This window comes from Euprymna scolopes, chromosome 14 (genome assembly GCF_053919585.1).
Source record: "Euprymna scolopes isolate OS-2025 chromosome 14, ASM5391958v1, whole genome shotgun sequence".
NCBI lineage: Eukaryota > Metazoa > Mollusca > Cephalopoda > Sepiida > Sepiolidae > Euprymna > Euprymna scolopes.
Genome location: NC_136495.1, coordinates 22,734,961 through 22,762,147, shown reverse-complemented (window position 1 = coordinate 22,762,147; position 27,187 = coordinate 22,734,961). Strand labels below are relative to the sequence as shown.

The 27,187-nt window shown below is 34.1% G+C and overlaps 1 protein-coding gene across 2 annotated transcripts in view; it reads left to right on the top strand.

Moving 5' to 3' along the window:
- LOC145292906 (nucleobindin-2-like) overlaps positions 1 to 27,187 on the top strand; it is a 274,197-nt gene that overhangs the window by 37,579 nt on the left and 209,431 nt on the right. The gene's annotated exons all lie outside the window — the stretch shown is intronic.

Here is a 27,187-nt window from a genome sequence, read left to right as displayed (position 1 = left end):
AGTGGGTATGCTGCTTAATAAACATTCTTGCTAATCCCCACTTCCCATCATTCGCAGGATCTTTAATTCTTTTTTTCTCTTTCATCACCTCTGCATAGCAATAATAATATAATAACTAGATTTTTTTAGCTTGCTAAAAACTCGCAAAATTTATAGCCTGTTGACTTATAATGAGTGCCTTATGCCAAATTGACAGTTAAATATATGGTTAAATTTGTGCTTGTTTTTGCATACAATACTAATCTATTTATGCTTAGCTGTATATCGAATAGATACCACTATACTTTGTTTGCTACACCATATCATAGCAGAGGTACATACAAAATTTCAGCTAGATCAGCTTAGTAGTTTCTGAGAAAAAGTGTAGCGAATGAACAGACAAGCAAAGAGTAATCTTACATGGATACCAAATAATCTAAATGAATAAAATTTGACCCATTTCTCATACTGAAGTCAAAATGCCCTATTTTTAAGTCCTTTTCACATATGTGCATCATTTTTTTTAATATATTACTTATGTACAAGCAATGTTAACTAATTTGCATATTGGTTTTGAAAAAGGACATTTATTAATTATGTTTTGTTAATTTAATGATTGTTTTAATTTTAATATAGATAATTCTTGAAATGATTCAGAAGACGAATGATTGCCAGTTAATAAGGCTTTATTCATCTGGAATCACAGGTATGCATGCTGAAATGGAAGAATGACAACACATCAAAGACCGTAAATGACCCTTATCCCCGAGTGGTTTCTGGACCTTGATAAGTGGTGACTACCATGTAAAAAAAAATTTTATACAAAGTAACAATGCTAATATGACATTCATCCCTAGTGGGTTCAATTTCAAGCATCTCTATTTCTTAGATGATAGGGATGGACATGTTGTGTAGGATAAGTTCCAATACGTTCTTATCGAGTGTTGTATCAGCCTGTGAGGTTTCACAAGATTCTTCGGATACACCCGATTCAAATAAGGCATCTGGTTGTAGAGATGGAGTCTCCGGTGAGATAACAGAATCATTAGTATTAGGTGCTACGTTTTGTGGCAAGTTGACGCAGTGACACTGTTTCCTCCCTTCCAGTTGGAAGTCTAACATGGGCATATTGAGGGTTGCATTCTAGCAATTCAACTTCGTCGAAAAAGGGTTCATACTTAGATGACCATGCATTACGTTTCATCAGGACTGGACCTAGAATCAAGTCAAGTGGGAAGAGAGGTACCAAATGTTGATTTCCGATTATACTGGAATATTTGCTTGTAAAAGACAGAAACAGTAAATTTATTGTCGTGACTTAGAGTAATTTTGTTTACCTAAATTGAATAAAATATCTTACTCTTTTTAATTGAGCACTATCAACAACCTCGTTGAAACTCAATGGTTTTTAACTTTTGTATATTTTTAACCTGGAATATATATATATATATATATATATAATTTTGTACTTCCATCCATCATGGAAAAGTCAGAGTAAAAATCATGCAAGACTAAACCATTTCTGCCAGTGATGAGGGGAAGCGAGAAAGCAAATAGGAAGTCAGTCTCTCTCCCCCCACACACACACACCATTTGAAATGAATTCAGAAAGAAAACTCCACTCTAAATATAAAGTAAGTAGTTTTTTTTATTTTTATTTTTTTTTAATTTTTTTTTTTTACTTTAGGTTAACAAATGATCATAATACTGAAAATTATATTACTGACATAATCCTATGATTTAAAAAAAATTTTTTTTTTATGAATATTAGTGTGAACATTGGCAAAGCATAATCCTCTCCCCATCTCTTTTGACATAGTGTATACTAGATTGTACTTTTAATGTTGCCAGTTTTTTTTGTGTGTGTGGTGGTAGCAGGGAGGGGCTAATATGACATAAACTGAACCAACTGCTGACGTGTGTAACCATTCTTATTAGGTGGCCTCCTTTCTGAGATTTTTCTGGAATAAACAAGTTTCTTCTTGACGTTTAATCACGTTTTCTTTTATTTATTTATTTTTTCTTGTGGTTAAAACCGGATTTCTCTTTCTGGAAAGTGTGATCCTGATAAGAACAGATTAGCAACAATTGCACCCAGAGTTCAATCTTTAGCAACGGTATGAACTCTAATAATTTTTAAAGTTTTTATTAATATCATTCTATGTATAATGTTTGTATAATTTGTGCCCCCCCCCCCGCCTTTTTTTAATAATAATTAAAAGTTTAATAAAAAGCTTCAAAATCAAACTTGATTTTTACTTTAAACAAACTTCATACAAATAAAGACTCAAATGGATTTACACTTTTTTGGTTTATCATTAGATTAAAATGCTTGCATGTGTTGGACAGCTTTTAGGAATTGACTTCTAAGCTAACCTTAACCCTGGCCAGGTCTTTATTTATCGCTCTTTCTCTTAAATCCATTTTTATCATTTTCTCCTAGTTTTCCCCTCTGCCAACAAACCCTGTTTATCTCAACTGTTCTACATCTAACCCAAGAAGTCTTATCTTTTCTCTCAATGTGACCAAACCAGCAAGGTCTCCTGTTCTGCACAAATCTCCCTATATTGTCCAGATGTAATCTTCCTCTGAGGTCACACATCAATTGAGTTATTTTCATATAATTCCTCTCCATGCAACACATATCTTCAACCTTCACTAACCAGATTTTGTTTCCGTATGCCATCACACTGAATGCCTTAATTATTGTATCTAATGTTTACCGCATTCAACAGTGACAACCTATCAGGAAAATAATTTTCTGTTAAATATTATAATGTGGATTGGTTATGTCTAACACTTTCTTGGTAAAATTTTTTTTTTTTTTCTTTTTTTTTTTTTTCTTTTTTTTTTTTTTTTTTTTTTTTTTTTTTTGAAAATGTAATCCAATCTAGTTTTGTAGTAAAATGTTACCCTTCCTCTACGAAAACTTTGAATGTTTTTTTTTTTAGTTTGGTATTATAAAGCTCTTTAATAGAAGCAATAGATATATCTACTGGGCCATCTGATATATATCGAGTGATTAGTGAAGCTTGTGTCAAATCCTGTCAGTCATACTTTAATAAACTTCTACATTTGACAAATCATGAAAAATATTACTAAACCGGTCCATTTGGCTTAATGATTAGTGTTTGCTAATGGGTTGGAAAATTGAGCTTCAATCTTCCAAGTCTAATCATACCAAAGACCTAAAAAAAAATTTAAAAAATGGTATTTTGATGCCTTTTTGTTAAACCCTAAGCTTTATAAAGGTGAGGATAAACAATAAATTCAGCAATCCAGAAGCCCCTCCCCTCATTACATCTCAGTGAAAAGGGACAAAATTTAGCCTTAATTTTCTTGTGAAGATGAAAGATCTCTTTGTCATTTTTCCTTTGTAGTCCACTAATTTCCTATGAACAATAATTTTTTCAATATTTTTATACTTTTTCTCTAGATTTTCCTATTTTCTATTATTTTCTCTTTGAATTTTCTTTTTTTTTGCCAATCTCTCTTTTAAATATTTTATTTATGTATACTTGTCTTAAGTGATACCTAATTTTAACATGCAATTAAAAAACAACTTAAAAGATATTTTAAGTTTTAATTTTATTTAATCTATTATATAAAGCACAAATGTATGCATGTCCAACTAAAACTTTAAAAATACACATCAAACATCTATAAAGTTAATATTTTAAATTTTAATGTTAGATATATACAATATTTAAAATTAAAACCAAAAGATTGATTTGAGTGTTAAATGGCCATTTACATCATTTAATATTATCCAGACATGCATATATCTTTTAATGTTATCATTTAATATTATCCAGACATGCATATATCTTTTAATGTTATCATTTAATATTATCCAGACATGCATATATCTTTTAATGTTTTCATTTAAAGAAAAGTAACTCTTTTTTTCAGAGTTATTTCCTTTATTTTGACTCAAGTTATTTGTTTTCAAAGAGAGGAATGGACTGGGCAAAAAAAAAAAAAAAAAAAAAAAAAAAAAGGTGGGGAGGGAGGAAAGAAAGAGGGATAGAAGTCATGTTACATTTTTGCCTCTAGTAATGTCGGGTAGCCTTGCTAGTTCTAAATAAAAATGAAATCAATGACTCTAAAAAGAAATACAAAAAAATGAATAAATTTTTTTTTTTTTTTTGTATTTGGTTTATTCGGATTTTTTTTTGTATTTGATTTATTCGGATTTTTTTTTTGTATTTGGTTTATTCGGATTTTTTTTTGTATTTGGTTTATTCGGATTTTTTTTTTGTATTTGGTTTATTCGGATTTTTTTTTTGTATTTGGTTTATTCGGATTTTTTTTTTGTATTTGGTTTATTCGGATTTTTTTTTTGTATTTGGTTTATTCGGATTTTTTTTTTGTATTTGGTTTATTCGGATTTTTTTTTTTTGTATTTGGTTTATTCGGATTTTTTTTTTTTGTATTTGGTTTATTCGGATTTTTTTTTTTTGTATTTGGTTTATTCGGATTTTTTTTTGTATTTGGTTTATTCGGATTTTTTTTGTATTTGGTTTATTCGGATTTTTTTTGTATTTGGTTTATTCGGATTTTTTTTGTATTTGGTTTATTCGGATTTTTTTTGTATTTGGTTTATTCGGATTTTTTTTGTATTTGGTTTATTCGGATTTTTTTTGTATTTGGTTTATTCGGATTTTTTTTGTATTTGGTTTATTCGGATTTTTTTTTTTTATGTATTTGGTTTATTCGGATTTTTTTTTTTATGTATTTGGTTTATTCGGATTTTTTTTTTTTATGTATTTGGTTTATTCGGATTTTTTTTTTTTATGTATTTGGTTTATTCGGATTTTTTTATGTATTTGGTTTATTCGGATTTTTTTTTTGTATTTGGTTTATTTGGATTTTTTTTTGTATTTGCTTTATTCGGATTTTTTTTTTTTGTATTTGGTTTATTTGAACTTTTTTTGTATGCTTTTTTTGGCACTTCTGCATGACAGTGCCATGAAGCAAATGTGTATTTTACTTTCAAGAACTGCTGACAGAGGATGTGTCAGTCAAACAGGGGTTGATAAATCGTATCACTGGTTGAAAAAAAAGAAATAAAAAATGCAAGAGAGCTATATGCTCAGTGCGTTAAATCCAAAGTAGCTGAGCAGCGGCTTGGTTCCCACCAGTTTTGCCAAATAGCAAACAGGATCCTGAACAGAAGTGTGCGTTCTATCCCAACCATCATCAATGGACCTGAGGTCATCTCGTAAGCATCAGACAAAGCCAAACTATTTGTCAAGAACTTTGCAGCTAATTCTACCCTATGCGACTAAGGCCATCAACTCCCCGTATTTCCTCCTGTAACAGCCAACACACTATGCAACGTACAAATATCTGTGCACAAGGTCGCTAAGCTAATTAAGAACCTTGATTCCAGTAAAGCAACTGGCCCTGACGGCATTCCAATTATAGTATTGAAAAAGCTTCAACCAGAACTTGCCCCCATACTTACAAAACTGTTTAAGCATTGTGTTAAGGAGAATTGCTTCCCAACATCCTGGAAAACCTCATCAGTATGTCCTGTATTTAAGAATTCAGATGACAGGTCATCTCCCTCTCGGTACAGACCAATAAGTCTCCTGGGTGTTATGAGTAAGTTGCTGGAATCCATATTAAATAAAGAAGTAGTCAAACACCTCAGCAGAAATAACCTTCTTAGTGACATGCAATATGGTTTCTGTTATGCTAGATCTACAGCAGATGTGCAAACGGTTATATCTCATATGATTAGTGAATCTCTCGACAAAGGCTTTTTAGGGCAATTGCTCTTGATATATCAAAGGCCTTCCATAAGGTATGGCATAAAGGCCTACTTCACAAGATTTCCAATTACGGTATCACTGGAAAAGTTTTCTCAATTATTAAATCATTCCTCTCTGATAGGCTCATAAGAGTAGTGGTTGATGGGCAGCAATCAGAGGCCCACAGTATTAATGCTGGAGTCCCTCAGGGGGTCCATCCTGGGCCCAACTCTCTTCCTGATCTTCATCAATGATCTCCCAAAACACATACTTAAATCATTTGTTAACATCTATGCTGATGACACGGCCATCTATGGCAACACATCAAAGGCTGTAGATGACAAAGTTCTCTCTGATTCTCTCTCCTCTGATCTTGAGCGCGTGGTACAGTGGGGGAAGAGGTAGCTGGTTACTTTTAATGCATCTAAAACCAAGCTTCTATCTTTACATCATTAATGCTCTGATCCCCTATCTGGCATCAATTGAAATGGATGGCCTTCGTCTTAGAGGCTCCATGTTTTGACATGCTTCTGAGATTGATCTTTACTCCTGATCTTAAATGGAACACGTACATCAAATCTGTTGCCAAGGTTGCTGGAAAAATGGTAGGACCCAACTTGGATGTCTTCAAGTCCAATATAAACAAATTCTACTTAAGACACTTTATCAGATTTCCTTTCCTTTGTAAAAAAAAAAAAAAAAAGATAATATTAATAAAAATTTCTATAAATTTTTATAAATAAATAAAAACTTTATATTAAAATTATATTTTGCTCTATTGACAAACCAAAAATTTTGATATGTTTATATTTTGCTACATTTTGCTAAAAGTATAATTTTATATATTTTCATACAATCTTATTGTGAAAAACAAAAACAGATAAAAAATTCACAAATTTGGTCTCATATGAAAGCCCCATCCTTCGCTTGACAAATATCGAAAAAAATTGGCCAAAAACGTTAATTTTTTCACCCTTAAATCAACACTTTTCTACGGGGGGGGGGGGGGGGCAGCAAAAACCGTCCTCTCATGACGAAATCGCTTCTACGCATGCGTCAGACGACGTCATAACCTGATTTAGTTTAAATATTTGAAGAACTGACACAATTTCATGTACGTTGTGTTAGGTCAGTTGGTTAGAGCGTTGGGTCATAATCTAAACGTTTTGTGTTCGAAACGTGGTATGAGATGTCTTTTTTTTTTTTTTTTTTTTTTTCGATTTTTTTAAATTTTAATATTGAAGCAGGGTTATTTAAGCCATTTTTCACGTAACGTTCGTTTTTCTGTTTTTTGTTTTTTCTTTACTTCGCTTATTCTTAGGTTTTCATTAACATCCCCCCCACCACCACCACCGACCGACCGACCGACCACACACACCCAAAAACACCCGGGTACTCACCGATTTTTTTTACATTTTTATTATTGAAACAGGCTTATTTAAGCCATTTTTCACGTTTTTTTTTTTTCATTTATTTATTTATTTTTTTATTTTATTTTTATTTTTCAGAAGTTTTAACGTTCGTTTTTCTGTTTTCTTTTTTGTTTTTGTTTTTCAGATTTTTACATTTAACATCGTTCGTATGCCTTATGTTAGTTTTTTTTTTTTTTATTACCCCCCCCCTTATTTTTTTAGATAAGTTTTAACGTTCGTTTTTCTGTTTTCTTTTTTTACTTCGCTTATTCTTAGGTTTTCATTAACACCTCCCACCCCCGCCCTACCACACACACCTCCAAACATTCGGGCAACGCCGGGTACACCCCCCCCGCTAGTATAATTCTAAAAACAATCTTTAAATATTTCATGTTTTTAACATTTATTTTATTTTCACTTAAAAATCATTCATTTAAAAGAAATTATATTAAAACATTAAAATTATATTTTTTATACAATAAATGTTTCGCTTTTCCTATATTTTTGTGTTATTTATTTCATTATTATATAGTTTAGTGTTTTCGGAGACACTTGCTTATGTTTGAGGTTAACAGAACGGACGTTAGAAGGCATTTCTCATTCAAAGAACTGGGGTCGATAACTTGTCTCGGTCGCCTCATGGCACTGCTATGCAAAAGTGCATTTTTTTTTTTTTTGTATTATTTGGTTTATCTTTGAATTTTTTTTTTTATTTGGTTTATTTGGATCTTTTCAAATTTTTTTTTTTTTTTTTTTTTTTGATGCTTAAGATTGAACTCACCTTTTTAGAAGTCTCCTTATGCTTCTATAAAAGGCTGTCCATTGTTGATCCAGCATGCTTATGTTTGAAATAAAAATTTACATCATTAAACACACATTAAATGGACACATCTTAGGAATACCAGATTCTTTTTCTATATTTTGTAAATTCGATACTGTTAAAGTGCTACTTATTTTCGGAAAAGGTCATTCAGTTCATATTTCCAAAGCTTTCTGAATCTCTTTTTTCTAGAAGGGAAATGGGTTTCTTCAAATAAATCTTTATCTTTTTCATCTAAATATTCCGTTTCATGTTTAATTGAGGAGAAAAAGAATTTTTTTTTTGTTAGGATTTCAAAGATAATTTTGCCTTATATTTGGTTTAACATGTGTTTTAAATGTAGGTATGTGTTGAGCTAGGTTTTTATTCATCCATCTTTCTCTGAAGTCTATCCTTATCACTTCCTCCCATGTTTTCTTTGGTCTTTTGCCCACTGACCCGGCTACCTCAACTGTTCTACATCTAGTAAGCCAAGAACTTTAATCCATTCTTTCAATGTGGCCATACTGTCAAAGTCTCCTGCCTTACACACATCTTCCTATATTGTCCAGATTTAATCATCCTATGAAGTCATCAGCTTTAAGACTCCTTACACATCCATTGTATAATATTTATATAATTTTTCTTCTTGCAAAATATATCCTCGACCCTCACTGGCCATGTTTCACTTTCATACTTCATTTTACAGCATAAGCATTCTTTATAGAACGTTTCTTTTGTTTGACTTATTGATTATTCTTTCAATCAAGAAATGTTTGCCTAAGAATTCTGCAATTTGACTCGATTGTCTAAAATGTTTCTTATTGAATGCTGATTTCTTATGGTTGAAAGCTGTCCTAGATATGACATGAAACTACATCTAGCAATGAGCTCTCTATCTATTATAGTTTGTTTCTTTCTTTATTATTATTTTTTAAATTAGATTTCTCATGTAAATGAAACAGACCTTCATGTGTAATTTACTTGCCATAAATATAGATATTTTTTTTATGCCGTACTAGTTAACCTGACCCGGCTTTGCTTTGAAATATTTTACTTTAATTTTACACGGACCCAACATTACTGTAAAATATCAAACATGTTGGAAAAAAATAATAAATGGTACTTGTAAAAAGAAATAAATAAATAAAATATTGCAGATAGTGATTAATTTTGAATAATATCGACCCCCATCCCCCCAAAAAAGAATTGTTTGATTGAAAAGATTTTCATTTGAAACTAACCTATATATTTATGAAACTGTGTGTGAGGACAATTCTCAATCTATATACTGAACAAATTTTTTATCTACGCACTTGAAATTTGGTACATAGGGTATTCAGACATGTGGAAAACTTTTTAATCAGTTTTCATGTGGGGGAAAAAAAAAACGGCTGCTAAGGAGCCAAAATTGAGAAACTTTTTTATCTGTTTGCCAACTGTTTCCCAATGCGCATTCATGACTCGTTCACATGACAGATTACTTATGTTAAGAATAAGTAGGTTTGAAAACACTTTTTAAAGATCGTGTCAAGCTGGCCTAATAATTATCGTACTTGACTCCCTGTCTTTAGGTTTTGGTTCCGATCTCAGCACGAGTGTTTTGTTTTTTGTTTTTTTCTTTTACTTACAAGAAGTGATCTGTTTAGGAAAAACATAATACTCGCATGCTCATGTCTCAGTTTCTGTATGAATTAAAATATTTATGTGTACTTTACACATAAAATTAAATCAAATTTAATTGCAAAATAGCAAAGTTCAACAAGCTACATAAAAGGACAGTTAGGAAGAGATGTACATCTATGTATTGTTTGAATGTTTTGTCTGAGGTGACTTTAATATTTGACATGACAGACATCGTCACGACCTCGGATAGACTGTTCCATGAAGTAGAATCGTGGACAGAATACTGACTTTCTACTAATTGGATGAAAGTATTTATGGGTTATCTTTCCTTAGCTTTCCGTAGAGACCATGACTTTGCCCCTGGGTTAAAAACTTGAAAGGTGTATTTAAATTCTGGTTGATATTTTATGCCAGAAACATGTTCCCACATAACATCCACTGTTTAAAGTATGTCTCGAAATTTACATTAAAAATTCATCCAAATAGAAATAAAATAACGCATTTATGTTTATAAAAACAACAAAGCAATTATTAAATGGATGTTTAGTTTTTAATTATTACTAGTGAGGGCGGGTGGGGGTGGGGGCTTTGCCCAGTTGTAAAATATGCTTAAATATGATATTTTAATTTGTCCAGATTTTGTATATATTAGTTGTGATTTCAAAAGTAAAAAAAAAAAAGAAAGTATTTCAGTTCCATCAGCTAGAATCGAAACCGAAAGCAAAACTGTAGCTTTCAAAGCTGGTGACGTTACCACTGTACCAATGTGACACGTATGTGAACTGCTTAAAAATAAACACAGATGAATGTACAAAATGTATGACGATTTTTAAAAATTTTGACCCCTTAAAAACTATTTTCAGTGGCTAAACACCCATTAAAGAACGGTCCATAAAAAATCCAATCATTTGAAGTCCCTAGCACTGCTCTGCAACTTTAATTTCGGAAGAGGTAGAGTTTGAAGATATGGAGACAGACAGACAGACATAGTGCCTTTTATAAATTAGATTATCAGTTCTTGTTATCTCTGTTCAAATGATAATTTCAGAGCAAAACATTTACAGTCAATGTTTTGCTCTGAAATTATCATTTACATTTATTATTTACAATGTTGTGTAAGAACTTTTTTTTATTACTTTTTTAAATTAAAAAAGTTTAAAACAAAAAAATCAGAATAAATTTAAAAATTTGTTTTTTAATCAATTTAAAAAAAAATTTTTCAAGTTGCAACAAATTAATTAGGTACCTTTTTTTAATTAAAAAAAATACCTAATTTTAAATTAAAAAATGAAGGAAAAGTTTTTTTTTTTAATCATTAAAAATGTAAATAAAGACTTGTTTAAATTTTTATTAGTTTTTTTTATTTTATGCTCTAATCATTATTTTTTAGTTAAAGACGAAAGTTTTGTTTTTAAATTTTGACAGAAAACGTTTTGTTAAAAGTTAATTTGGGATGTTGACGACATCCAATGTTTGGCTTGTATAATGACTTTCAAAACAATAAAATCCAAATGCATGTATAAAGTCTGTAAACTTGATAATTATTTTGTAAACGGAAACATAAAAATTTGTAGTGCATTTATGTTCATAATTCTTATAAAAGATCAATTTGTGTTGTGTAGTGGAGAATCTGTTTTTAGCAAGGGATGCTACATGAATTTATAAGAATACATTGAATGAAAAAAAAAAACATCTAAACGAAACTGCTTCTGTAATATTATAGGGATTAAAAAGAAAATATAGATGAAACGAGTTAACTTAGAAATAATTACAACTTTATATAAGAAAATCATAAAACTGGGGATGGGAGTCGTAATCGTTTTCAGTACTTTGATGGGGAATCCTGTCGGTTGCAGAAATGGCTGAAGTAGTTTACAATTTGAAATGCAGACAACACTAAGCAGGAGTATTTTGAAATATTATACCCGTGATTTTTTAATTTTCTTAATTTTATGAATATATAATTTAAGAAATTAAAATTAAACATCGCATTCTCTCTCTCTCTCTCTCTCTCTCTCTCTCTCTCTCTATATATATATATATATATATATATATATATATATATATATATATATATATATATATATATATTTTCCATTTCCATTCAGTGCTCTTCAAAAAAAAAAGATTTGTATTAAGAGAATTGCAATTTAGGCATTAAGTTTGAAGATTTTAACCTGATGAAGTTGCATTTCAGAAGAAATGTATGCACATATGTAGCCAATAATGTTTACATTAATAAAAGAATTTATATTATAATACTGCTCTGCTTGTCAATAAGCACTTTTATAAATACTACAGCTCCATTATTGTAGTTGCCTAGATGTCACATCTTGGAAACTACAGCAATACAATTAGTATTGTGTGTGTGTATAATATATATATAAAGCCCATTAAACATTAGCAAAAGAAATAGCCTGTTGACTGAGAATGATTGTTTTATGCAAAATTGAAAGTTGAATATAGATTTTCCACAGTATTGCATTAAACACTTATCTATATGAATTTTGAACTGTCCACTAAACAAATACAATTTATAACAAAGGGCCATACAAAATTTTAACCAGATTGACCTAGTAATTTCTGAGGAAAGTGGAACAGACAGAGACTAAGAAATATAATTAAAGTATATATTTGTTCAAATGTTGGAATTCATTATAAACTATATTATTATTCATTTTACTGATTATTAAGTGATGCCTTCTTGTGAAACGTCCAAGGCTAATGAAAATGAGACTGCAAATAGAAACCCTGCATTACAAACAAGAGTCCTTTTGTCACCTACTTGTTTGTTGTTATCAATAGTTAAGAATGTTTGTGAGGTTTTAAATAAAAATGTCTGAATTGGCAACAGAAAAGCAAAAAAAAAAAAAAAAAAAAAAGTAGGTCATTTGAGAGAAAATAGACTTTGATTAGTCACGTCTTTTATGTTTTGACATCAAATTTATTTATTCTTTTTTTTTTTTTAATTCATTCAAGCATCTCTGTAAGTCTGTCATGCTTAGCTTTGAAATGTTTTCTTTGGTTTGTATCCATAAAGTTTGAAATAGCATTCTTTTGTAGAATCACAGGCTACAAAGGAATCAGAATCAAACTTGTAAGTATGTTTGGAGATAGAATTGAAGCCAGAATTTTTTATCTCTGAAGAATTATCTCAATGTTAGAATATTTTAAAGGGTCCGAGTCAGAAGTTTTGGAATCCTAGGAGTCAGTCGGACCTATATCATCTTTGTTCAAAATTGAAACCTACTTATCTAAGTAGTTTGATTAATGTAGTTTCAAAGTATATTTGGTTATGGGAGTCTCTCCGAAACCCTTGTAGGAGTTTGCAACATATTTCTATTCTATGGACATCTGGCACGAACAATAACCCCACTATATTAATGTACTGTCTTTGGACAGAAAAAATACTACGCTTTGAATTATTTATTTGCAGAAAATACAAAAACATTATTTCCATTCTTGAGACTACTGTTCTCAATTTGGGCGTTATTTTCACACATTTCTATATAACCTTTGACCTTCAAATGTATCTTTCTGTCAGACTTGAGAATATGCACGGAATTCAAACAAAACCTTTTATTTAATCCATAGGAGTAGCATGATTCCCAAGTTTGACAGAAAAATTACCAAGTTCGACAAGATACACCTGGAGAAGGTCATAGTTTACGTTGACCGAAACGTTATGAAAATAACACGCAAGATGAGAACAGAAGTCTGACTACTACAAATTATCAATCTTCTAAAAAAAAAAAAATACAATAAAATTCAGAAACATAAAAAACAGCTTATATCTAAAACAAATTAGGCACAAGGCCATCAAAAGTATGGGGGGAAAATGGAGGTCATTGGTTATCTTTACCTTAGTTTTAAGTGATAACAATGTCTATCCTACTCTTACCTACAATCATCTCAATCACCACAATACCACATTTACTGTAGGGGCCATTCTACTTAAAATATCACCAAATTTAGCCTAAAGGCCAATAAAGTGTATTTTAGTTCAAGTTTCACACAAAGCAATAACAAATATAATTTTATAAATTACTTTTTTTTTTTCTTTTCTGCAGTGCATCTTTAGTGATCAGATGACTCTATTTTTATTAAAATAGGGGGTGGGAAGTGATAATGTACGTACGAACATGAAATTTATTTTCTGGTGAACTCAGAATATGCAGCTAAAATAAGAGTAAAATTATTTACATAAATCTGAATTTCAAAGAAAATTCAATGTTAGCATAACAATAAAAATACCTTGGACAAGTTCCTGGCATTGACCGAACAGACAAACCGACATTGCTTTTGATTCAGACAAACGCCAAATCAAACTCATTGTCTCTTTAGAAAGAAAATAGTTTAGACTCTTATTTTCTCTGAAGGCAATCTATGCCAAAGCTACCTACGCTTGTATGTTTTTTTTGTTTTGTTTTTGCACATATGAACTATGTTATTTCTCGGTAAAATATGTGACTTTGTTAGTGAAAGCCTCTTAATTGGAATATTTTTGAAGAAAAGATTCTTGTCTTGTATCAAAGAGAAGTCTCCATTTACTATACGCCTCCTCACGGGGGTGCAGAATTAATCACAATGTTAATTTTTAATAGAGGCAAAGTCCCCTTGTGTCAGTCTAGAAAAATTTCCCCATTCACTGAATGAAGAGTGAGAGAGAAAAAAAAGTGTTGTATTAGAACAGATACTACACTTTGCTCCTAATTAAAAGGTTCAGGAAGTGCATTTTAACAAAAGTATTTAATGTTGTATTGGGTTTTAATTATTTTTGCCTGTCTCCCCTTCTTTAATAATAATACTACAAACTTTAAAAAAATAATAAGTTTGGAAGATTGCTAACAAAATCTCTGATCATCATCGATTTAATATCCAATTCACATGCTGGCATGTGTTGGACGGGTTTTTAGAAATTTACTTCCAAACTAACCTATCTCTGACAATGTCTTTATCTACTCGTCTTTCTCTCAAATGCATCCATATTGCTTTCTCTCATATTTTCTTTGGCCTTCCCATTGACTATTGACTCTGTTACCTTAAGTGTTATACATATACCAAACCAAACATTCTCGTCTGTTTCTTTTTTCAATGTGGCCAAACTAATAAAGTCTCCTTCTCTTTATATTGTCCAGATTTAATCTTCCTCTGAGGTTATCAGGTCTAAGTCTGTTTTTACGCATGACATTATATATCCATTGTATCATTTTCTCCCCATGCAACATATATCCTCAATCTTCGCTGACCAATTTTCACTAACATGTATCATTTTTTGAACATGTGCATTATAGACTCTTGTTTTGATTGACACTGTATAATCTTATATGATCTGTTCTATACTACTTTTTTATTATTGACCTAGCCATTTTATTATGTACTCTCTTATCGACGAATGTGTAAAGTCTTTTCTATACTCGATTTAATCTTGTCAGTGCCTTCATCACCATCAGCGCTGAGAACATTGGTTGCTTCCTCATTCATTGCTACAAACTATACTGACACTTTCTTGGTTAGTTTATAACCAACTTTATTCAAAAGAATTGCACATAAACTGTTTTGTGTGTAAGAGGTTAAATGGGATTGTTGCATACCTACTCTCTCAGGGGATGCACAACGTCTTAGTTTACAAGTTAGATAGACTAATCTATAACATACATTATTGCATGCCAATCATGACCATGCCATCCAATTTTGTCTCATGTCAACATTTCCTCCATGACTGGGGTCACCTGTAATTAATGTTTTGCAACAACAAAGAATTAAGAAATAATTGATTTGAAGAAAGAACCTTTGATGATGTTGGTGGGCTTTCTCTCCTGCCAGTAATGGAAGGTGCATTCCCAGATTATGGACCATTGTTTTAATTATTGTTGATGTTCAGATATCCTGCACATGTGTCGTCGATCAAAATTTTTATGCCACTGTCCTCCTCTTCTCTTTCTCCTTCTCCTTCAGCTGACATCATGTCCGTTTTCAGTACCCTTAAGAGTCGAGACCAATAAAAAAAAAAAAAAAAATGAGATGAATACTAGCAAACGTACCCACTTAATATTTAACAGAATGAATAGTTCTCATGATCCCAGCTTTAGATGCAGGTGTTTCCCCGGGCTTGATTCCCACAGAAACCACTCCCTTTCCTATCCATTTTGAGTGAGATGGAGAACAACTTGAACTTGCCAGCTCGTTCTGCTACCTCTGTGATGCCACTGTTATAACGTCACAGCTGCTAGGATGAGGTTGACGGAAAAAGTTTAAAGAGCTCCTCTCTATCCTTATATGTTGTGGCATCTCCATACAAAACAAATTCTACAATTCCTGTGTAAGGAGTGTTCTTCTCTATGCTAGTGAGACATGGCCTGTTACATCTGAGTATATAGCCAGATAAGGCCATAGTGACCACGTCATGATCTGCTGGATTTATGCCTCAAAGCTGTGTGACGGAGACCTTATACATTTATTGAGGTCTAGACTGGGTTTAGCTAGTGTCGAGTAGGTTCTTTGATGGAGCAGGTTGCAGTGTATGGATCATAGTATATTGCTTAGAAAAATTGAGAGCATCACCGTTCCTGGCTCCTATCTGCAAGGCTGCCCACAGAAAAGATAGACTGACTGCATCAATGAGAATTTGAAAAGCACCGACCTTGAACCTGAATAAACAATGGATCAAGAGTGGTGGCGAATGAGCATGAAACTTGGTCAACATGGCAGAACTTCCAACCCTCGGACATGGGGAAGAAAAGGAAGTAAAACTAATGAGTAAGTAAGAAAAACATCAGTTGCTGTTTTTCTTGCCTTTCCCAAAACTGGGGATGGTGTGCAAACATGTCTTTTCCTGTTCAAATCTTGCCAGCTAAGAGCTAAAAGAGAGGGTTCTATCTGAAAATTGTAATTTGCATAACTTCTATTGAGTGACCCCCTAACCTTTCCATTGACATGTTTGCTACTATTTAAGTTTTCAAGCTTGTATTTTTTTGGTTAAGATATAATACCATACTGTACCGAAGTGGCACTAACCCTGGTCAGGTTTTTTTTTTTTTTTTTTTTTTTTTTTACATAGGCATCACCACATTATCAAGGCCCAGAGGCCACTCAAGGATAAGGGTTAAAGAGTGTACAGTAGAAATTGGTCAATATAGTAATCATTAGTAATGACAATTTGGTAAATTTGATAACTTATATGGAACGGCTCATCAAGAACTTATTTACTTTAGACTTGAACACAACCATATTGTAGTCAGCCGGAAAGCAGGAAAACGGAAGACAATTCCACAGGCGTGCAGTTCTAAGAAAGAAGCTTTGTTCATGGAATCTACGTTTAGGTTTAGGCACAGATAAAGAGTGGGGGAAATTATTGATAGTGTTTACAGCTAGACGAGTGTTTCTTGTGAAAGTTTGGCGAGGGGGGACCATAGATTGAAGCTCAGTTGAACACTTTCCATGAAAATAACGATACATCAGAGACAAACTCGCAACATCTCTTCTGTGAGATAGAGGTTACAAGGAGGAGAAAAGGACATCTCCTACGAGGCTACGAAGTCTATTTTGAACTCTATCAAGGCAGGACAAGTCCTTTCTAGCAGCTCCTGCCCAGATGTGGCAACAGTATTCCATCCTTGGACGTACCTGGCTCTTATATAGGTAGAGAATAGCATCAGCAGTGAGATATCTACTGGATCGATAGAAAGATCCCACCATTTTTCCAGCGGCCTTGGCAACAGATTTGATATACGTGTTCCATTTAAGATCAGGAGTAATGGTCAAGCCCAGAAGCTTGTCAAAACTTGAGGCCTCCTGAAGACGAGAGCCATTCATTTCAATTGATGACAAATGTGGATTAGAATGTTGATGATGTAAAGATAGAAGCTTGGTTTTAGATGCATTAAAAGTAACCAGCCACTTCTTTCCCCATTGTACTACGTGCTCAAGATCAGAGGAGAGAGAATTGGAGAGAACTTGGTCGTTTACTGTCTTAGATGTGGTACCATAAATGGTAGTGTCGTCAGCATAAATGTCTACAAATGATGTAAGGATATGATTTGGAAGATCATTAATGTAGATCAGGAAAAGAGTTGGGCCCAGGATGGATCCCTGAGGGACACCGGCATTAATACTGTGAGCTTCTGATTTTTGCCCCTCAACTACTACTCTTATGAACCTATCAGAAAGAAATGATTTAATAATTGAGAAGACTTTTCCAGCTATACCATAGCTAGCGATCTTATGAAGTAAACCTTTATGCCATACCCTATCAAAGGCTTTAGATATGTCAAGAGCAATTGCCCTAGAAAGATTGCCACCGTCGAGAGATTTGCTAATCCTATGCGATATAACTGTAAGGACATCTACTGTAGATCTAGCAGAACGGAAACCATATTGAGTGTCACTAAGAAGGTTATTTTTGTTGAGATGTTTGATTACTTCTGTATTTAACACAGATTCTAGCAACTTACTCATGACGCACAGGAGACTTATTGGCCTGTACTGAGAGGGGGATGAGCGATCACCTGAATTCTTAAATACAGGGCATACTGATGAGATTTTCCAGGGAGATGGGAAACTATTCTCCTTAAGACAACGTTTAAACAGTTTTGTAAGTATGGGCGCTAATTCAGGTTGAAGTTTTTTGAGTACTATAATTGAAATACCATCAGGGCCAGTTGCTTTACTCGAATCAAGGTTTTTGATTAGCTTCGCAACATCACGTACAGATATACGTATATCACATAGCGTGTTTTCTGATACAGGAGGAAATATTGGGGGTTGGCGGTCTTGGTCGCAAAGGGTAGAATTAGCTGCAAAGTTCTTGACAAAGAGTTTGGCTTTGTCTGATGCTGACGAGATTACCTCAGGTCCATTGATAATAGTTGGGATGGAGCACACGCTTCTGTTCAGGATTCTGTTTGCTATTTGCCAAAACTGGTAGGAACCAAGCCGCTGCTCAGCTACTTTGGACTTAACAGATTGAGCATACAACACTCTTGCGTTCCTTATTACTTTCTTACAATGGTTGCTGGCAGTCCTGAAAACGGCTTTAGTTTCCATACATCTATTACGTTTGAAGCAGTGGAAAAAATGATTTCTGTGCGCAATGGCAGCAGCACATTCTGGAGAGAACCATGGCTGGCTGTTAGGTTTTTGCTGAAACTTTTTAGAGGGTATGAAATGGTCAATACCTACAATTAACCATTCAGTTAGGTCTAATACTATAGAGGACACATCCTTTTTAAACATGGAATGCAGAGGTAGATCAGATATAAATGTACGGAAGCTATCCCAGTCAGCCTTAGTGTATCGATATACTGTACGATGAAGAGGTACGTCTGGGGACTTATTACATTTCATTTTTATCTTAATTGATACAACAGAGTGGTCGGAAGATCCAAGAGGCGACAGAACAGAAACTGAACATGAAATTCAAAAACCATCATCAGTCGCATGTATATCCCATCAAAGGAGATGATGATATTAGGTTTTTTACTGCTCTTGCAGAGAGGTATTGATGCCCTCCAACATACAGCACTTGGTATTCCCAAATAGTCATCCAAGATAAAATAACAAAAGATCACTAAATTGACATTGTTATTAATTGTTATTGTCCAGATTAGATGTTATGAAACGAATGGATTAATACATTCATTTAAATACTAAAGCTTGCATGATGAATGTTTTAGATGGTGGGATGAAGAGCAATGAGATGAGAAATGGTGTGAAGAGGGCAATAAAGGAAATGAAGTGGTGGGAGGAAGGTAAATCCTACTAAAAACGAAATGTCTTCATGACTACATTTGGAATTATTTTTATTCTAAGTTTTCCAACCCAGTTAATGCTGAGTAAATACATTCAGTAATTGATAGTAATCATTTAAAAAAAAAAAACTAAAATGGTTTTTGGCTCGAAGAAAAGGACCAATTTTTTTTCTTTGTTTCTTTTTGTTATCACTTTTTTTTTGTAATGGACATTTTTTAGTTACCCGGCAGCAATGATAACACAAGAATTTCCCCAGACAATAACTAGAGAAATCCTCTGGAGACGCCTTTCACTCTTTATCTCCTCTCTTCAATGTGGCAATTTTCCAACTGCACAAATCCAATGTTTTTTTTTCTTTTTTTTTTTTTTTTATCAAAAACTTCTAAGGTCTGAAACAAAAACTAATTGGAATGCATTTTATTTATTTACTTTTTTTTTAAATGTATTTTTTTGTTTATTTATTTGATTATTTATTTTCCTTGGCCTATCCCTGCTAACTGACTCTGCAATTTCAACTAATTGACTCATTCTATCAACATGACCATACCATCAAAGTCTCCTGCTTTATACACAACTCCCTATACTGTCCAGGTTTAATCTTCCTCTGAGGTCATCAGATCTAAGCCTCTCTTTAAGACTTACATCATGCATCCATTGTACCATTCTTGTATCATTTCTCTCCATGCAACACATATTCTGAAGCCTCACTTCAAAAATGATGGAATTTCTAAATATTGAACACTTTTTTTTCCTATTTCTCTTTGCACTCAGATTTTTTGGCAAGAAACATGTCAAAAACTAAAACCACAATGTAATTATTTAATTTATATTTTCTAACAGAATAAAATATTGTTTAACATGATTAGAAAATTTGCTTTAAAGCACTAACGTTGAATAATTTTAAGAATAGATTATAAATTAAGAAATATTGTTAAAAGAATTAGTTTACGGACATTTTTGGAGTCTGTTCGATGAAATATTTAAGAGAAGCTGATCCTTTAGATTCGCATACATTTTGAAAGATTGTATGAAATCTATTATGTAAAGTCTGTCTAACATTTCTTTGTCATCAGTAGCTTTCTTCCTACACTATCAATATTTGATTCTGGTTAGTAAGTTTTTCATGCTGCAACATTGCAGCATGTTATGAAGAATAAAATATAATTTAATTTGTTCCAGATAATACTTTGTCCAAGTCTGAATTATTTTAAATTAGCCTCTTCTGTCTTACTACCTCTTACATCCTCCCTCTTCTGTCTTACTACCTCTTACATCCTCCCTCTTCTGTCTTACTACCTCTTACATCCTCCCTCTTCTGTCTTACTACCTCTTACATCCTCCCTCTTCTGTCTTACTACCTCTTACATCCTCCCTCTTCTGTCTTACTACCTCTTACATCCTCCCTCTTCTGTCTTACTACCTCTTACATCCTCCTGCCCTCTTTTGTCTTACTACCTGTTGCCCTCCTGCCCTCTTCTGTCTTACTACCTCTTACATCCTCCCTCTTTTTGTCTACCTAACACTTGCTTTCCCTCCCTCGTCTATCTAAATCTTACCCTCTCTCCTTCTTCTGTCTACCTACCTCTCGCCTTCCCTCTCTTCTGTCTACCTTACTCTTGCGCCTCCTTCCTCCTCCTTCTGTCTACCTACCTCTGACCCCCTCCTTCTTCTGTTTAGCTACCTATGACCTCCCCCCTTCCGTTTACCCACTTCTTGCCTTTTCTCCCTCTTCTGTCTACCTACCTCTATCCTTCCTTCCCTCTTCTGTCTACCCACCTCTTGCCCTCCCTTCTATCTTCTGTCTGCCCTCCCTTCCTTCTTTTGTCTGCCTACCTCTTGCCCTCCCTTCCCTCTTCTGTCTGCCTACCTCTCACTCTCACTTTCTCTCCCTCTTGCATGTGTCTCTGCCTACCTCTCGTCTTCCCTCATTGCGTCTCTGTCTGCCTACCTCTCGCCATCCCTCCTTCTTGCATGTGTCTGTCTGCCCTCCCTTCTTCTTGTGTGTATCTGTCTACCTCCTGCCCTCTCTCATTTTTGCCTGTGTCTGTCTACCTCTCACCCTCACTCCTTTTTGCATGTCTCTCCACCTCCCTTTCACCATCCGAATCTTGCCTTTCACTTTTCCTTCATAGTTTTTTTGCTATTTTCTGTGTATAATTCATTCTATTCCCTCTTCTGTTGTCTCTTTGAATTCCCCCTTCCTCTATTTTTATATCTTTGGTTGGATTCTGTCGCTTCTGACCTTTTCTCCATTCCCTCCCCTCTATTTTTCCTTTTCCACATAACCTGACTTATCTTTGTGACTGCTTCCTCCATCTGCTTAAGTATGCAGCATTTGAACCTGGTGCACAGTTAAGAGTCAAGTCTTTCACACATCCTAAGAATGGTTGGAATGAGGTGAGGTGAGGAAGGCATACAGCTGTCTATTGGTCTTGTTTATAAAGCTTAGAGCTCTTACCATGTTGGAATTGTTTCAAATTGAAAAACAAAACACTTTACATTTTCTCGGTTGTTTTGTGTAAATTGGTTTTGTTTCACTTTTTTTTCTCTCAAGAAATCTTTTTCTTTTTATGCCAAGGAAGATAACTCTAGTGTTGATTTGCATTAAAGTCCTTAGTTACTGCAACTCCATGAGGAGGAAATTCAGCTCTCTAAGGGAGGGGGTACTAAATTGGGACAAAAAAATAAAATTGCCTCTCTAGTAGAATTTCTCCTTTGACCAAGGACAGAAAAGATGTGTAGTATCTAAAGAGACACTACACTTTCAATAAGTCTTCATTCATACCTAAAACCATCAAGTTCTTAGAAATGATTGTGTAATGTTAGTCTTTATGATAGGCTTGGATTTGAAGACCTCACAGAGGAAGATTAGATATGGACAGCATAGTAAGATGGGTGCAGAACAGGAGACTTTGATGGTATGGCCACATGGAAAGAATTGAGTTCTTGGATTAGTAGATGTAAAACAGTTGAGGTAGCAAGTTCAGTTTGCAGGGGTAGACCAAGAAAAACTTGAGAGGAAGTGATAAGGACGTACATGAGAGAAAAGACTTGGCCATACGTTATTTTAGAAGTCCATTTCTGACAGCAAGACTAATGACATTCATCTCGGTAAAACAAAAATTAGTAAAATCACGTGACTGTTAGGGTGGGGATGGATTCTGTTTATTTCCTGGCAACACACCCAACAGATCATGTGTGAGAAAGCCTTATTTTAGCCCCATTTATAGTAGAGGTGAGCGCACAGTGAGAGTGCATGGCACAAGCGACTTCATTTCTATCTCTCTTTCTCTTTCTTTGTCTCTTTTAATGCATCTAAAAACAACCATGACTCTCTCCTCCTCACATGCTCTTGGCCTCTCTCTCACTCTATTTCTTTGTCTGTTAGTCCGTTCCACTTTTTCTTGGAAACTATTGGGCTGATCTGACTGGTTTTGTATGAACCTCTGTTATAAGGTGCAGTGTACTAAGTATTATGGTATCTGTTTGATGCATAGTTAAGATTAATAGGAATTAGTCACCACAATATTAGATTTACTTTTAAAGTTTGACATAAAGAACTAAGTCAACAGGCCATAACTTTTGTCCGTTTTTGACAGGCTAAAAGGTTAATATATCATTAGTTATCATTCCAATTGCCAAAAGATGGAATCAATTTACATTTATAAATTTTTATTATATTTCTTTCATAGGCAGATGCCTCAATTTTCATTATATTATGCCTTACACATGTTTCATTTTATCGTGAAGGATCACTAAACGACTCTTCAATGACGAATGGATATTCCTCAAAAACTGCTAGAAAGTTTAATATATATGGAATAACAAAAGAATTCAGAGGGGGAAAAAATTGCACATATGTAAAATCTGCAAAAACAATTTTAATATCACATGGAAACTTATCCTTTAAAAATAATAAAATTCAAAACAATGTATGTAATATTTCACGCCTCCGTGTTAGCGTAAAAAAAAAAAAGAATGAAAGTAAAGATTTCTAGGCCACACCGGATAAATATGGCTAAGTCATAAATCTGGTATTTATAGCATGTGTCACAAATCAATCCAAATTAGAGTGCCAAAATGAGTAAATATAATTTAATTTACAATATCTTTTTTTGATGATATTTAATCTTTTATCGATATTATATTTTTCTTTGTATGTCTGTCTGGGTTCTACTTTTCCCCTGAAACTACTGGGTCGATCTGAGTGAAATCTTTTACAAACTTTTGTTATGATGAAGTGCAGCAAGCTAAGTCTTATGGTATCCACTAGATGCATGGTTAATGCAAAAATGAGCACAAATTTAATCATATTTAACCATCAATTTGGGATAAGGCACTTTTTCTTTTTTTTTTTATCAAAGGCATCACCACATTATCAAGGCCCAGAGGCCACTCAAGGATAAGGGTTAAAGAGTGTACAGTAGAAATTGGTCAATATAGTAATCATTAGTAATGACAATTTGGTAAATTTGATAACTTATATGGAACGGCTCATCAAGAACTTATTTACTTTAGACTTGAACACAACCATATTGTAGTCAGCCGGAAAACAGGAAAACGGAAGACAATTCCACAGGCGTGCAGTTCTAAGAAAGAAGCTTTGTTCATGGAATCTACGTTTAGGTTTAGGCACAGATAAAGAGTGGGGGAAATTATTGATAGTGTTTACAGCTAGACGAGTGTTTCTTGTGAAAGTTTGGCGAGGGGTGACCATAGATTGAAGCTCAGTTGAACACTTTCCATGAAAATAACAATACATCAAAGACAAACTCGCAACATCTCTTCTGTGAGATAGAGGTTGCAAGGAGGAGAAAAGGACATCTCCTACGAGGCTACGAAGTCTATTTTGAACTCTATCAAGGCAGGACAAGTCCTTTCTAGCAGCTCCTGCCCAGATGTGGCAACAGTATTCCATCCTTGGACGTACCTGGCTTTTATATAAATAGAGAATAGCATCAGCAGTGAGATATCTACCAGATCGATAGAAAGATCCCACCATTTTTCCAGCGGCCCTGGCAACAGATTTGATATACGTGTTCCATTTAAGATCAGGAGTAATGGTCAAGCCCAGAAGCTTGTCAAAACTTGAGGCCTCCTGAAGACGTGAGCCATTCATTTCAATTGATGACAAATGTGGATTAGAATGTTGATGATGTAAAGAGAGAAGCTTGGTTTTAGATGCATTAAAAGTAACCAGCCACTCCTTTCCCCATTGTACTACGTGCTCAAGATCAGAGGAGAGAGAATTGGAGAGAACTTGGTCGTTTACTGTCTTAGATGTGGTACCATAAATGGTAGTGTCGTCAGCATAAATGTCTACAAATGATGTAAGGATATGATTTGGAAGATCATTAATGTAGATCAGGAAAAGAGTTGGGCCCAGGATGGATCCCTGAGGGACACCGGCATTAATACTGTGAGCTTCTGATTTTTGCCCCTCAACTACTACTCTTATGAACCTATCAGAAAGAAATGATTTAATAATTGAGAAGACTTTTCCAGCTATACCATAGCTAGCGATCTTATGAAGTAAACCTTTATGCCATACCCTATCAAAGGCTTTAGATATGTCAAGAGCAATTGCCCTAGAAAGATTTCCACCGTCGAGAGATTTGCTAATCCTATGCGATATAACTGTAAGGACATCTGCTGTAGATCTTGCAGAACGGAATTATTGTAAGTTAACAGGCTATAATTCTTTCCCTGTTTTAAATGGGCTTTTATATATATATATATATATATATATATATATATTTAAATAAGGGAGTAGTCACCAACAATGTGTATTTTTTAACATTATTTTATTATTCCGTGTCTTGGTTTTTCATTGAGAATTATGTTTAGATCATTGTAATGTTTTTAAGTCATTGAAATCGTTTTTATGCGCGTTTCAGACGTTCTGTGATGCGTCCTCGTCAGAAATTATTTTCAAATGTGTTGGAGATGTAAAAATGGCGATTTTCGTAGTTAATTTGAAGTTTTTCCAAGGGGCGGAGGCTTGTAAGTGTTTATTATTCATTGGCATGCTCAATTTTTATTATTCTTTTATTGGGCTTGTGAGGGGGACCGTTGACCTGGCTGTAGTCGCTATCTCTTTCTCCTAATGTTTTTTTTCTTTTCCTTTAGGGTGGGGTAGGGTGTGTGTGTGTGTGTGTGTGCGCGCGCACGCGTGCGTGTTTGCTTTTATTGGTTTGGGAATGTGTATATTGTTTTATAGTATTTTGGGGTTATTTGCTTCCTTAGGAAGGCGTGTGTCGTTACTAATGTGTATGTGTGGGGAGGGGGGCACTAGCTCTTCTGAAATAAGGGTAGGGGTGCTTTCATTCTATTTTGATATTTATTTTTTGGATTCTTGGATTTTAGTATTGTGATTTTTCGTTTTAGTCTTTTCGGGTATTCCTTATATTATGTTTGTTTAGAGAGAGGGGTGTATTTAAAATAGGGGATTTTTTAATGTTTCTATTTATTTGTCTCCCCATGTGGGTATGGCCAGACCCAGGATCGGTTCCTAGTGTGGGGAAGATTTTGTTCCCCAGAGGGGGGGCATTGGAGGGGATATAGGTATGGGAGGGGGATGATAGAAGGGATGATAGTTGTTTCAGTCATGAGGGGGTTCTCCTCCACTGACTGAGGAGGGAGTGAGGTGTTGGAACAGATATTATACTATGGTTCTAGGTGTTTCCTAGTGTTGTTGGTTTCGAGGTTAAGTAGGGTTGGTGTTGTTCAGTGTGTTGTATTAGAGATAGGGGTGTTATGTCTGTGTGTGGTTGTATGCGCGCACGTGTGTGTGTGTTTTAATGTGTCGATTCTGATTTATGTGTGGGTGTGTGTATGGGTATGCATGCGGGTGTACCTTGCATTTCATGTTTTTGTGTGATGGTATTAGGTTCTGTTCAGTTCAGGAGTGAATCTGGTGAAGTTTTTTCCTATGTAAGTAAATAAAAATAATTGTCTGTTTGGAAGATTGGCATATTTTTGAAGCTGTTTCCACTGCATGTGTGTACGTGTTTTGAAACATAGAGGTGTCTGTTATCTGCAATTTTGATGTTGCTCTTATGTAAGGCCATTCTATTGCTGAAATTTTTGGTGGCGCCTATGTAGGATTTGTTGCATGTTGTGCATCTTAGTGCGTATACTACATTTCTGGAGGTGCAATTTAGATCCTTTTTTATTTTGAATGTTTGTGCTGGGTTTTTGAATGTGTATGTGTTACCTTCTATTATTATGTCACATACTCCACATCGCGGTTTGTTGCATTTTGTAACTCCTTTTGTAGTGTGTGGGACGAGTTTTGAGGAAGTTAGGATGTGTTTTAAGTTTTTGGGTTGGCGTTTGCTTTTTATTATTTTTGTTGTTTTAAGTATGTTGTTTAGTTTGTCGTTCTGATTGAGGCGGATAAGGTTTTTTGTTATCTGTGTGAATAGTTCTGGGTTGTTTGTGTTGTGTGTAGAGACGTATGCTAGAATTTGTTCTTTGTTGTGTTCTTTTGGGGTTCTTAGTTGGTCTATTGGAATTTTTTCAGCCAGTTCAATACCTTTCTGTATTAGTGGTAGTGGGTATCCTCTTTTCCGCAGTGTTATTTGTAGTTCATTCAGTCTAGTTGAACGGAGGTGTCTGTCTGTTACTATGGTGCAGACTCTACGTGCTAGGGAGTAGGGTATTGATTTTAGGATGGTGGCTTTTGAAGTGGAGGTATTGTTGAGTGTCTGTGGGTTTGTGGTAGATGTCTGTGATTATGTTGTTTTTTATTGTTACTAGGATGTCTAGGAAAGGTAGTTCTGTGGGGCTTTGTTCTAGTGTGAAGTTTGTTTTTGGGTGTAGATTTTGTAGCAAAGTGTGGAGTTCTTTGATATCCCCCC